Below are 12,372 nucleotides of genomic sequence, written 5' to 3'. Positions count from 1 at the left end.
ATTTGATTCTTTTAGCCCAAGCAGATCTAAATCTTAACTATCTTTTAGATCTCTGCTCTTTCTATCTCTACTAGTTTTTATTGTTTCGTTTGGGCAACTTGGTTTGTGTCCTTTGCCACAGAATCAGTTACTGATTCTGCTTTTGCTTTATTTCACTAGATCTCCTTGGGCACCGGCTTGTGCCCTTCTCTGTATCTGGTTTCAACCTCTGACTACTTTTGCTTTAGTTTTTTCTAAATGGTCTGTAGAGACTTTGATCCGTCGTGCAACATGAGATAGGAGAGCTACATTAGAACAGTGTAAACTGGTTTATCAGCCCCTATGACCTCCCATCTTCTAAAATGAGTTTATTTGTAGGCTTTTTAGTTGAAGCTTGTTTACAGTCTTGGATTATGACCTATAAGTAAGCATCTTGTAATGAGGATGGATTGAAAGTAAGATTTCTTCTCTCAATTCCCATCCTTTTGTTTATAACATGAATTGAATGCTGGGTATCCATAGGAGAAAGTGTTTCGCTTGCCTTTAGAAATAACTTGGAGCTATTATTCCCCAAAACAAATGCAGATTATTAGCCCACTTAATTAATAGATAGAAATCTAGCAAAGAAAGATCTCATTGTTTTTCCTTCGAGTAATTAATGACACCACATGTGAATCTAAGTGATTTCTATAATTTTTAGATTGAGTCTCAGCTATGAGCTAAAACTGTTCATTTTAGCACTAAGGAGGCTTGCATCCCTACAAGTTGCCATTTCATATATTTTAACTCCTTACTGCCAACATTCAGAATAAAGTGTTTTTCAACTCTTAAGGGACGATTTTATTTCCAAGGTAGTAGGTCTCTTGTGAGGATAAAATCAAAAGAGAAAGAGCTGGTCCCATTTTAAAGGTGTAGTACTAATTCTTAGCTCTTATTCGTACCCCAGTCTTGGTGCGGCATTTGATAAATGGCCATACACCGAGCCCCTGGATGTGGCCAATGCAGTGTTCCTCAAGCCAAACCAGGACAAACCAAACTCCTCCTTACAGACTGAGTCAGAGGACAAAAGACTAGAGCAACGAGTACCACCTTTGCCTGTGAGCACCACCTATCTTCCAGGATCGTAATGCTCGTTGGCAGTAACGTATGTAATGTACATGGTGCAGAGATCCTCAAATTGTAGCTCTTTTTTTCATTTTCCTATTATGATTATTTAAGAAAATCCTCTATGCTAGATACAGAAACACACAAAACTGAATGAAAATGCAAAAATTACTTAGTGCTTAATGTAACTATTGCACCTCCCAGAGCTATACTTAGGGCTTAAAATCTAAAGCGTGGTTTTATTTTCAGTCTTCTCTGTAATTGGTGGCTACAGGTGGTCAAATACAGTTTTGGAGTATAGAGTTAAGAAACTTAAAATGAGTACAGAATCTGACAACTATGTTCCATCTAGATTTAAGTCACATTTAGAGTTTGGCTGGGATGTTAGCCAAAAGAGATTTGCTATAGTTTCATGAGATAAAATTATGGCATGAATCATCATCTCTCTAGCTTATTCAAGTAAAGATATTTTTTCAGAGGTTATTTTAAAGACGCAGTTCATAATTTGATGTATATGGGTTTCTACAATTTGATTCTTTAATTTCAAATGGTATGGTGAAGGCATACATTATCTAAAACTATATGTTCAGATTTATCAGATGAGAACTAAATGAAGGTATGCAAGAACATTTTTTAAAAAGGAGTTAGAGGTTCTATTTAAAAAGAATCTTGACATTTTCCAGGCTAAACTATTATTATAGAACATAAAACTTTTATAAAAATACAGATATCTTTCTGAGCAAGGATTTTAAAGACCAATTATCATACATTTTGACAGTATAAGAAAAATGCAGAATGTTGGAAAAGCTCATACTGAGATCATCACCTAATACTGCAGCCATAAAACATTCAAGTCCAACCTTAGAATTCCTGACATTTGCTATGGAGGTGAAAATGTGGGTTTCAAAAGACTAGTCCAGTAAGATGTATTTTCTCATTTATGCTGGAATTTTTTTGATTGCTTAAGTTTTCACAGGTCAATTTAATCTTTATCCTTTAACTTTATCATAACCTTTAGGTATTAGCATCTGACATTCTACTGAAGTTAATTGCGGTGTCCTTAACAGTCATTTTTAAAAAAGGTATTAGAAAATTATATAACTTATATAATTTAAGTAATTTATATAATTTAAGCAAGATGTGTTATTTAGATTGACTCTGCATAAACTTAAGCGTCACCTAGTATTACAGCCATAAAACATGTAGATTACTTAACTTCTCAGTGACTTGGTTTCTTCATCTGTAAAATGGGCATTACCCTTTCCATTCTTAGGAGGATTAAATTAGAAAATACATTTCAAGTGCTCAGAATAGTTCTTGGCACATTGTAAGCATTCAACATAGGATATATATTATCAGTAGCAGTAGCCGCATATGGGAAATGATGGCTTAATATGTAGTAATATGAAAATAAATAAAGGGCATATTGTTTTAGAATTTACCTGCCTAAAATTTGGAGAAAATATTTTATATTTCCTAATCAATAAAAAGTAAAATTTCTTAAAAATAACCTAGGCACAATTAATATTTAGTGAGCATTCAGTAATACATTATATAATTACTACCCCTTAAGCAAAGGAAACAAAATAAACTTAAAATGTTATACATAATACATAAAGTAGTACTTATTATCACCATACCTTTTATTGTTTAAAAAAGTTTTCCCTGAATTAAATGTTCCCTAGAAAATCTTCCATTGTAGATTATTAGTATGTTAAAGTCCCTATAACACAGATTGTTTAGTACTTAGATTTGTGTGCTGTGTCAAATCATTTCCACTGAAAGTTATACCTTGTCCTAAAACAAAATCTCATTAATTTATTATTTTATTTAAGCGATGGGTCAAATAATGTTTCCCTGAAAAACAAATATTATAATGTTAGGCGAAAAAAGATATTAATTTTCCTCACCAACACCAGGATTTCTGTATATTTGTGTCTAGTAAGGCAAGTAATTTCCATCATACTATGGCAGTATAATTGGTTTAATTGTTTTCCAAAATTTGTACAAGTTCTGAATCATTGATCTTTAAACTTAAGAGAATAACTTCGTAAAATTTGGCCTTAAAAAAATAAAACCATTCTTTTCAATATTCTGCACATTTTATGTACATTGTTTTCTCTCCTGAATTCCAATTGTATTATTTAACTCCATTTTCCATCACCTCTTTATAGTCTAAAATGGATACTTTCATGTCCAGAGAAAGAAGAATAAGAGTGGCAGTAAAAGGAATAGAAAAATGGAGTTTCGAAAACTCTGAAAATTAATTAGAAAAAGGTGGGAGAAGGATGGCATGAAAAAGAAAAGTGAAAGAGAAGCACTGAGGCTAATCTAGTGCTGATCCTAGTCTGCTCCCGTGTCCAACTGTAAACTTAGGAATTCTATTCTGGGGCTACAGTTATTGGACGATTTAAACAGGTTGGATATCCAAGACAACTTGTTTGCATGGATATTAGCAGACAAGTTGATGCTTGTTGTCTGCTGGGAGCTCAACTAGAACTTCTGACGAGTGGCAACACATTCTCCACGTGGCTTGTTTAACATGATGGCTGGGCTCCCAAAGGGAGCATCTTGAGTACTAAGTGTCCCAAGAACAAGCATTTCAGGTCAAAGTTGCAGAACTTCTTATGATTTAACCTTGGAAGTCCCAGAACATCACTTCCAATGCATTCTATTAGCCAAGCAAATCACTAAAGTCACCTCAGATTCAGAGAGAGGAGCTGGACTTAATGTCTCAATAGGAAGTGTAACAAAGAATTTGTGGCTATCCTTAAACAACTGCAAATTTGAAAAAAATTCTAGAAATATAAATCATTATGGACAAAATTAAGACTGCAACATGTTGATTTCACAGAATTTTTGACAAAGTTTAAGAAGTAATTACTGATCTGGATGATAGAACTGGAAGAGAATATTCAGAATAAAAATCCCAAAGGTAATAATCATATATATATATATATTTGGCCGTGCTGTATGGCATGTGGGATTGTAGTTCCCTGACCAGGAATTGAACCCATGCCTCCTGCAGTGGAAGCATGGAGTCTTAACCACTGCACTGCCAGGGAAGTCCCAATAAAATATATTTTTTAAAAGACAGTGGAAGCCAGAAGATAATGGAACACACTTTTCAATGAACTTGAAAGAAAACAACTACTAACCTAAAATTCTGTACCGAGTGAAAATATTCCTCAGGAATGTCTCACACAAATAAAAACTAAGATAATCCATCTTCAGCACACTTGTATTAAAGGAAATACTAATGGGAGTTCTCTAGGTTACAAAATGAGAATGGTCCTAGGTAGAAGTTTCCAGATGCAAGAAGGAATGAAGAACACAAAAATGGTAAAGCTATGGGTAAATCTGAGTAAACAGGGACTGTATCAAATAATAATACTAGGATTTGGGGGGGGGTTCAAAGTATATAGAAATTGAAACATGATAACACTAGCATATAAACCAATAGAAGAGGTTAAGTAGAATAAAAGTGCACCACAAGAAAAGTAAAGTACTAATTATCATTAGAATTTGACAAGTCATGGATATATTTTTGAGTCCAGATATAAACCCTCATATTTATTATGTCGATTTTCAATAAAGGTGCCAAGACAGTTCAGTGAGGGAAGGGAAGATTGTTTTTCAACAAATAGTGCTGGAATAATTAGATATCTACATGCAAAATGATGAATTTAGACCCTTGCCTCATACCATACACAAAAATAAACTCAAAATGGGTCATAGACATAAATGTAAGACCTAGAATTATGAAAATCCTAACAGAAAACATAGGAGTAAATCTTCATGGTCTTGGGTTAGGCAAAGATTTCTTAGAAAGGACATGAAAATCACAAACAATGGAAGGAAAAAACTGATAAATTGGACTTTATTAAAATTAAAAACTTGTCCTTCAGAAAACATAAAATGAAAGTGAAAAGACAATCCATTGGAAACTATTTGTAAATCATATATCTGATAAGGGACTTGTATCCATGATATATAAAGAGCTCTTACAGCTCAATGATAAGACAAATAATGGGGAAAGATTTCAATAGACATTTCAGCTAAATGAATATATGAATGGCCAATAAGTACATGAAAAGATGCTCAATATCATTAGTTATTAGGAAAATGAAAATTAAAATTATAATGAGATGACACTTCACACCCACAAAAATGACTCTAATAAAAAAAAGACAATAACAGTTCTTGGTGAGGATGTATAGAAACTGGAACCCTCATATGTTGTTAGCAGGAATGTAAAATGGTACAGTCACTTTGGAAAATATTTTGGTAGTTTCTTAAAATGTTAAACATAAATTTACCACATAACCCAAACAATTCTTCTCTTAGGTATTTACCCTCTCAAAATGAAAATATATGGCCATGTAAAGACTTGTACACACATGGTCATAGAAACATTATCCATAATAGCCAAAAAAGTGGAAATAATTCAAATGTCCATTAACTGGTGGATGGATGAACACAATGTAGTGCAGACATAAAGCAGACTACTGTTAGGCAATGAAAAGAAATGAAGTAATGATACATATTACAACATGAATGAACCTCCAGAATGTTATGCTAAGTGAAAGAAGCCAGACACAAAGACTACATTTTGTATGCTCCTATTTATATGAAATTTCTAGAAAAGGCAAAACTATAGAGATAAAAAGATCAGTGGTTGCCTAGAATTAGAAACTGCAAATTGGCCACAAGTTTTCTTTTGGGGGCAACAGAAATGTCCTAAAATTAAACTGTGGTGATGATTTCACAACTCTAAAATTACTAAAAAACAATTTAATTGTACACTTAAAATGAGTGAATTTTATGGTATGTAATTTACCTCAATAAAGCTGTTAAAAACTGTTATGTAAAATGACATACTTTGTAATCAGAATTACCTCTAAAACAGTAGCAAAATAAAGGTGAAATAGAATAATAGAAGTACTTAACCAAAAAGAAAAGAAAAGAAAAGCTAGAAAGGGGACAAAGAGGAACATAAAACAGGTGAACAAATACCAAGCACACTGTGAGATGGTAGATTTAAACTCAGATATATAAGTAATAACATTAAAGTATAAATGGACTGTGTGCTGTTTTTCAATTTATTGCCTCAGCTCCAAATTCATCCTTTTTTCTGTTCTGTGGAAATTGTTCTGGGCCTTTTAAATATTTTTCCTTTGCCAGAGGGCACTGAGGCTTTGTCAGTAGAGGGCGCTGGAGAGACATTACAGAGAGAAAGGGTTTTTACATCCTGGTGCCACTATGCTCACTCTTCAGGCTCTGGCAACATGCGCAGCTTTCCAGCATCCAGCTCCTGCAGTGCACATGGCTTCCCCAGCCTCAAGCACTTGTCCTTTTTCCAGCACAAAGTTCCTGCACGCATGGTGACCAGCTGCACGCAGTGGCCAGCACCTTTCCATTTCTTGGGTGGCATTTTGAGATGCTTCCCCATGAACAGCTTTCCCCAGCGTCCTGGAGTGAGGATTTCTGGTAAGTTCCAGAGAGTAGACTTCCAGAAAGTTCCACCCACATGGCACCACAGAGAGTTCTCTGCCATCCAGTGAGCCTAGCTATGATCAGTCCTGAGATGGTGGGGGAGGGAGGTGCACTTTTCCTTGGACACTCTGTCTCAGCCCTAGAGTAGTGGCTTTTCCTTATATCTGCTATATTTATTAGAATTCTCTGCTTTTTACTAGCTAACCCTTCATTATCCAACCACCTGTTATAGTTCATTATTATTATTATTATTTTGCGGTACGTGGGCCTCTCACCACTGCGGCCTCTCCCGCTGTGGAGCACAGGCCCTGGACGCGCAGGCCCAGCGGCCATGGCTCACGGGCCCAGCCGCTCCGTGGCATGTGGGATCCTCCCAGACCGGGGCTCGAACCTGTGTGCCCTGCATCGGCAGGCGGACTCTCAACCACTGTGCCACCAGGGAAGCCCCATTATTCTTTATATTACATTTTCCCTTCAAATTACCGTACAGTTTCTCTCTTCTGAGTGGACCTAGACTGATACACAGACTAAGTTCTCTAATTAAAAGACAGAAAATTTCAGGTTCAACTAAAAAAATACCCAAATATATTTTGCTAAAATGTAAGAATACATTAAGATTGAAAGTAAATATTGAACAAATATTTATTCTTATGCAGTTGCATAACATTGAAATAGAAATTTAATGGAAAAAAGATTGAAAGTAAAAAAAAGGAAAAAAATATATACTGCAAAATAACTGGCCAAAGGGAAGCTGACATAGATATTAGGGCAAAAGTAATTACCAGAGATAAAGAAGAGTACTTCATAATGATAAAAGTTTTAATTCAGAGGGAAGTATAGAAAAATTCTAAATTCCTATGGTAACAGAATATAGTAACAGCTCCCCCAATCAAAAGCAAATATGGACAAAACTACAAGAATAAATAGATAAATTGAAAATTATAATGGGAAGTTTTAACATTCCTCTCAGAACAAATGGAAAAGAAAATCAGGTCCTAGCTTTGAACAATATAATTAACAATTTTATTGCATGCAGCAACTGCAGAATCCATGTTTTTTCAAAAAGAAAAAGAACGTTAATAAAAATTGACCATTTGTTGTACAATATAAACACATTTCAAAGGACTGAAATTATATACGGTATGTTTTCTGATCAAAATGAAGTTTAAACTTGAATTTTATTATAGAAGTAGAAAATATTCATACGTTGTAGAAATTTATAAGTACATTACCAAATAACTCATGTTTCAAAGGAGAACTCGCAATGGAAATTCGATAGTATTTTGAACTGAGTGATAATAAAAATACAGCTTATTAAAACTTGTGTGAGGCTTCCCTGGTGGTGCAGTGGTTGGGAATCTGCCTGCCAATGCAGGGGACGCGGGTTCGCGCCCTGGTCTGGGAAGATCCCACATGCTGCAGAGCAACTGGGCCCGTGAGCCACAATTACTGAGCCTGCGCGTCTGGAGCCTGTGCTCCGCAACAATAGAGGCCGCGATAGTGAAAGGCCTGCGCACCGCGATGAAGAGTGGCCCCCCCTTGCCACAACTAGAGAAAGCCCTTGCACGGAAACGAAGACCCAACACAGCCATAAATAAATAATAATATCACCCCTGATTTAAAAAAAAAAAAAAGTGTGTGATGCAGCTAAATAGTACTTAGAGGTTAATTTCTAGGCTAAATATGTATATGTTAGGAAATGAAAAAGGTTGAATATCAATGATCTAAACATTCAGGAAGTTAGAAAAAGTACAACAAAATAAACTTCAAAAGGTCAAAATAAGAAATAATGACAATAAGAATAGAAATTAATTAAAAAAACAAACAGTGGAAAGCTAAATCAACAAAACTAAAATTAAATTGATAAACCTCTGGTAATGCATAAATCAAAAAGGATAGAAGGCACAAATAGCTATTTGTTCTAAGCTATTTTAAAAGTTAATAGAAGCTATTGTAAGCAACTTTATACTAATACTTCTGAAATTTCAGGAAAAAATGGTCAAATTTATAGAAAAATACAGCTTATCTAATATGATACAAGAAAACTAGAAAATCAAAATATTCTTATAGCCATTAAGCAAATTGAGTCTATGATTAATTGCCACAAAGAAACCCGCAAGCCCAGATAGCTCCCCTGCATATTTTCATGGAACATTTAAGAAAGAAATGCCAGTGTAAAACATCTCAGCTAGAGGATACGAGGCAAACATGATCTTGATATCAAAACTCAACAGGGATATAAAGAGAAATGAAACTTAGAAGAATATCATGAGAAGGAAAGCCCCTCAGAGTATAGATGAAGAAATTCTAAACAAAATATTCTTACACCAAATCCAGCAAGATATAAATAACACAACGTATCATATTAGTCTTCTCAGACTGCCATAACAAAATACCAGAGAATACATGGCTTAAACAACAGGAATTTATTTCCTCACGGTTTTGGAGGGTGGTAAGTCTAAGATCAAGGTTCTGGCTGGTTGGGTTTCTGGTGACAGTGGTCTTCCTGGCTTGGAGATGGCCACTTTGTCCTCATGGGTCTTTCCTCTGAGTGCCCATGAAGAGAGAGCAGGAGATCTCTGAAGTCTTTCCTTATAAAGACACGCGTTCTATGGGATCAGGGCCCCACTTTATAACCTCACTTAACCTTAATTACTTCCTCAAAGGTCCCATTCCCAAATAGAGCTACACTGGGGGTTAGGGCTTTAACATATGAATTTTGAGGGGACATAAATACTCAGTCCATAAACATACATCATGACCAAGTGGGATTTATTCAAGGAATGTGATGTGATTCACACATTATCAGAATAAAATAAAAATGATAAGACCCTTTCAATAGATGTTGAAAAATAGCATTTGATACAGTTCAATATCCATTAGCTGATAACATTTAACATTTCTTAGAAACCTAGGAATAGAAGGGAATTTTCTTAATCTACCAATAAGTGACAGTATGCATCATATTTAATGGTGAAATTGTGACAGCTTTTCTTTTGATGTCAGGAGTAAGACAAGGATGTCCGCTGTAACCACTTCAATTCAGTGTTGCAGTGGAGGCCCTAGCTAGGGCAGTAAGGCAAGAAAAAGAAGTAAAAGATATAAGGATTAGAAAGTGTGCTGGTTATTAAGCTACTGTCTCTGAGCTTGAATCCCCCTTTGTGATGCTGGTTCTGTGACTCTGGAAACAACATTTCTTTGTTAGCTGTATCAGCTCTGCCTATAGGAGGCCCTAAAGGGGCCCAGGAGTGGAATTGCTGGGTCATATGTTTGTTCTGTGTGTGTGTGTGTTTCTGAATCATTTTATAGTCACCTGGTAAAAAAATTTATAGAAAATCACAATTTAGAAGAAACCTTTGAATTCTTATTTTCAGTATTATTAGAGATGAAGAGAATTAGATATAAAAAATTTTTTAAAGGATCCTCATCATTTTTTTAATTGAAGTATAGTTTATTTACAATATCATGTTAGTTTCAGATGTACAGCACAGCAATTCAGATATATATATGTATGCATATATATATATACACATACATACATATATGTATGTTCTTTTTCAAATTCTTTTTCCTTATAGCTTATTACAAAATACTGAGTAGAGTTCCCTGTGCTAAACAGTTCTGCTGGTTATCTATTTTTATATAGTAGTGTGTATATGTTACTCCCAACTTCCTAATTTATCCCTCCCGCTGCCGCTGCCTTCCCCTTTCGTAACCATGTTTATTTTCTATGTCTGCTCATCACTTCTTTTAAAATTATATAAAGACACATCAACTGCAACCTCCTGAAACATATTTTGCTCTAAAGAGTAATCTACACTTGTTGAGATTGATCTGTTCAATCCGTTACATCACTGAGAGGGCAGTGGGCAGTTAGTCCAGGCTTCCACTACTGTGTGACCTCATTTCTCTGCTTTGTTTCCAGATAAGTTTCCTGCCTGGTTATGAACTGGTTCCTTGAAGTTGGCTTGAATCCCAAACCTCAGCTTCTGCCTATGAAGTAAATATTTTACTTCTGATTTTATCTTTTCTCCATGTGTGAACTTTGAATGCAGACTTTTTCCTATAATTGTGACCTGAATACAGAATTGTCATCATTCTATTCCAAATATACCCTGACCACACTTCTGCCTATGTACCTTGAATTATTTGGCACTATGAACAGCATTTAGCGTAGCATTTTCCCCTTTCTTCCTTGGGGAATGAGAGAGCGGTTGGGTTATGAACCAAATTTATTTAACTAATTGATTCTATTTGAGGTGGTATCATACAGTGTTAAGTGTGAGTAAAATAACTAAAGAGGTGGTGATCAGGTGGTGGCAGGAAGCTATTTAGTTCCTAGGAAAGTACACTTACTATGTAGAAAAAGGGAAAAGATAGTTTTATTCATATTATGTCAAATGAATGAGTCAAAATGATACATAATGGATTTTCTGGGTTATATACAGTCACACTGATATAATAATGGTTTCCCCACTCCCACCCTGAAACTTTGCAGGATTTAACAATGGAAAGGCTTTTAAGTTTTACTATTAGAAAATTCTATGGTCATTGTTAACAGTCTTATGTTAATTTAGAACCTTTTTGAGTTTCCAGAAATCAAGGCAGTGTTAATAGGTAACAGCTATCCTCTGACAGCTTCTTGCAAACACTGCCATCCATTTATAATTGCTTTATCAAAATTATTAATTACATAATTTCCTATCTGTTCTTTCCAGTTTAAATAAAAGTGAAAATTTCCATAGCATCAATTTTGGTAAGTGAATCCAGAGCCAAACAATAACAGACTCCATGAAATCTGAATAATACTTTTTATTCAGACAACTTGTTTAAGGAGTTCATTCTTGAGTGTTCTGCTTTTTCCCTTAAACATTTAAAAATTAATATTGGCCTGTTTTGGTAAGAAAGAAGCCAAAGGGTTAGTGATTAACCTTAGAAATTTTGTTTATCCTTCTCTGAGTCAAATTCAGTAATAAAAAATACTAGTGTAGGCAATTTATTTCTTCACGTGTCTAGTAATTTTTTATCATATACTGACATGGTGGATGATAAGATGACGAGACTCTGAATTCTAATATCTTCCTCTGCAGAGTGTTGATTTTTGTTCTGGCAGGCAATTATATTATTGGAGAATCATCCTGATCTTCTAGTCTTGGTTGTAGGTTTTTTTAGTATGAATCTGTTTAGGTTTTGTCCTAGAGCCTATTCCTCTCTAGGAACTTGATCTTTATTCATAAGGCCTGGCCCTTCTTGAGTTCAAGGTGTTTACTAAGTTCCTGTGACTTTTATGGTGTGAGGTAAGTGTCTAAATTAATGATTTTGTATGTGGATATCCAATTTTCCCAGCAATATATGTGGAAAAGGCTATCCTTTCCCCATTAGATTGCCATGGGATCTTTGTCAAAGATCAACTGAACATGCGGGTAAGGGTTTATTTCCAGACTCAAAATTGTGTTTCATTTTTTCCATATGCTTATCCTTATGCCACATTCTCTTAATTGTTGTAGCTTTATATTATGTATTGAAATCAGGTAGTATAAGCCCTCTAATTTTGATCTTCTTTTCTTTTTTTTTTTTTTTTTCTGCATTACGCAGGCCTCTCACCATTGTGGCCTCTCCCGTTGTGGAGCACAGGCTCCGGACGCGCAGGCTCAGCGGCCATGGCTCACGGGCCTAACCGCTCCGCGGCATGTGGGATCTTCCCGGACCGGGGCACGAACCCGTGTCCCCTGCATCGGCAGGCGGACTCTCAACCACTGCGCCACCAGGGAAGCCCTGAAGGCATATATTTTG

Source organism: Globicephala melas, chromosome 10, assembly GCF_963455315.2.
Source record: "Globicephala melas chromosome 10, mGloMel1.2, whole genome shotgun sequence".
Taxonomy (NCBI): Eukaryota; Metazoa; Chordata; class Mammalia; order Artiodactyla; family Delphinidae; genus Globicephala; species Globicephala melas.
Note: the sequence above shows the minus strand (reverse complement) of the source record.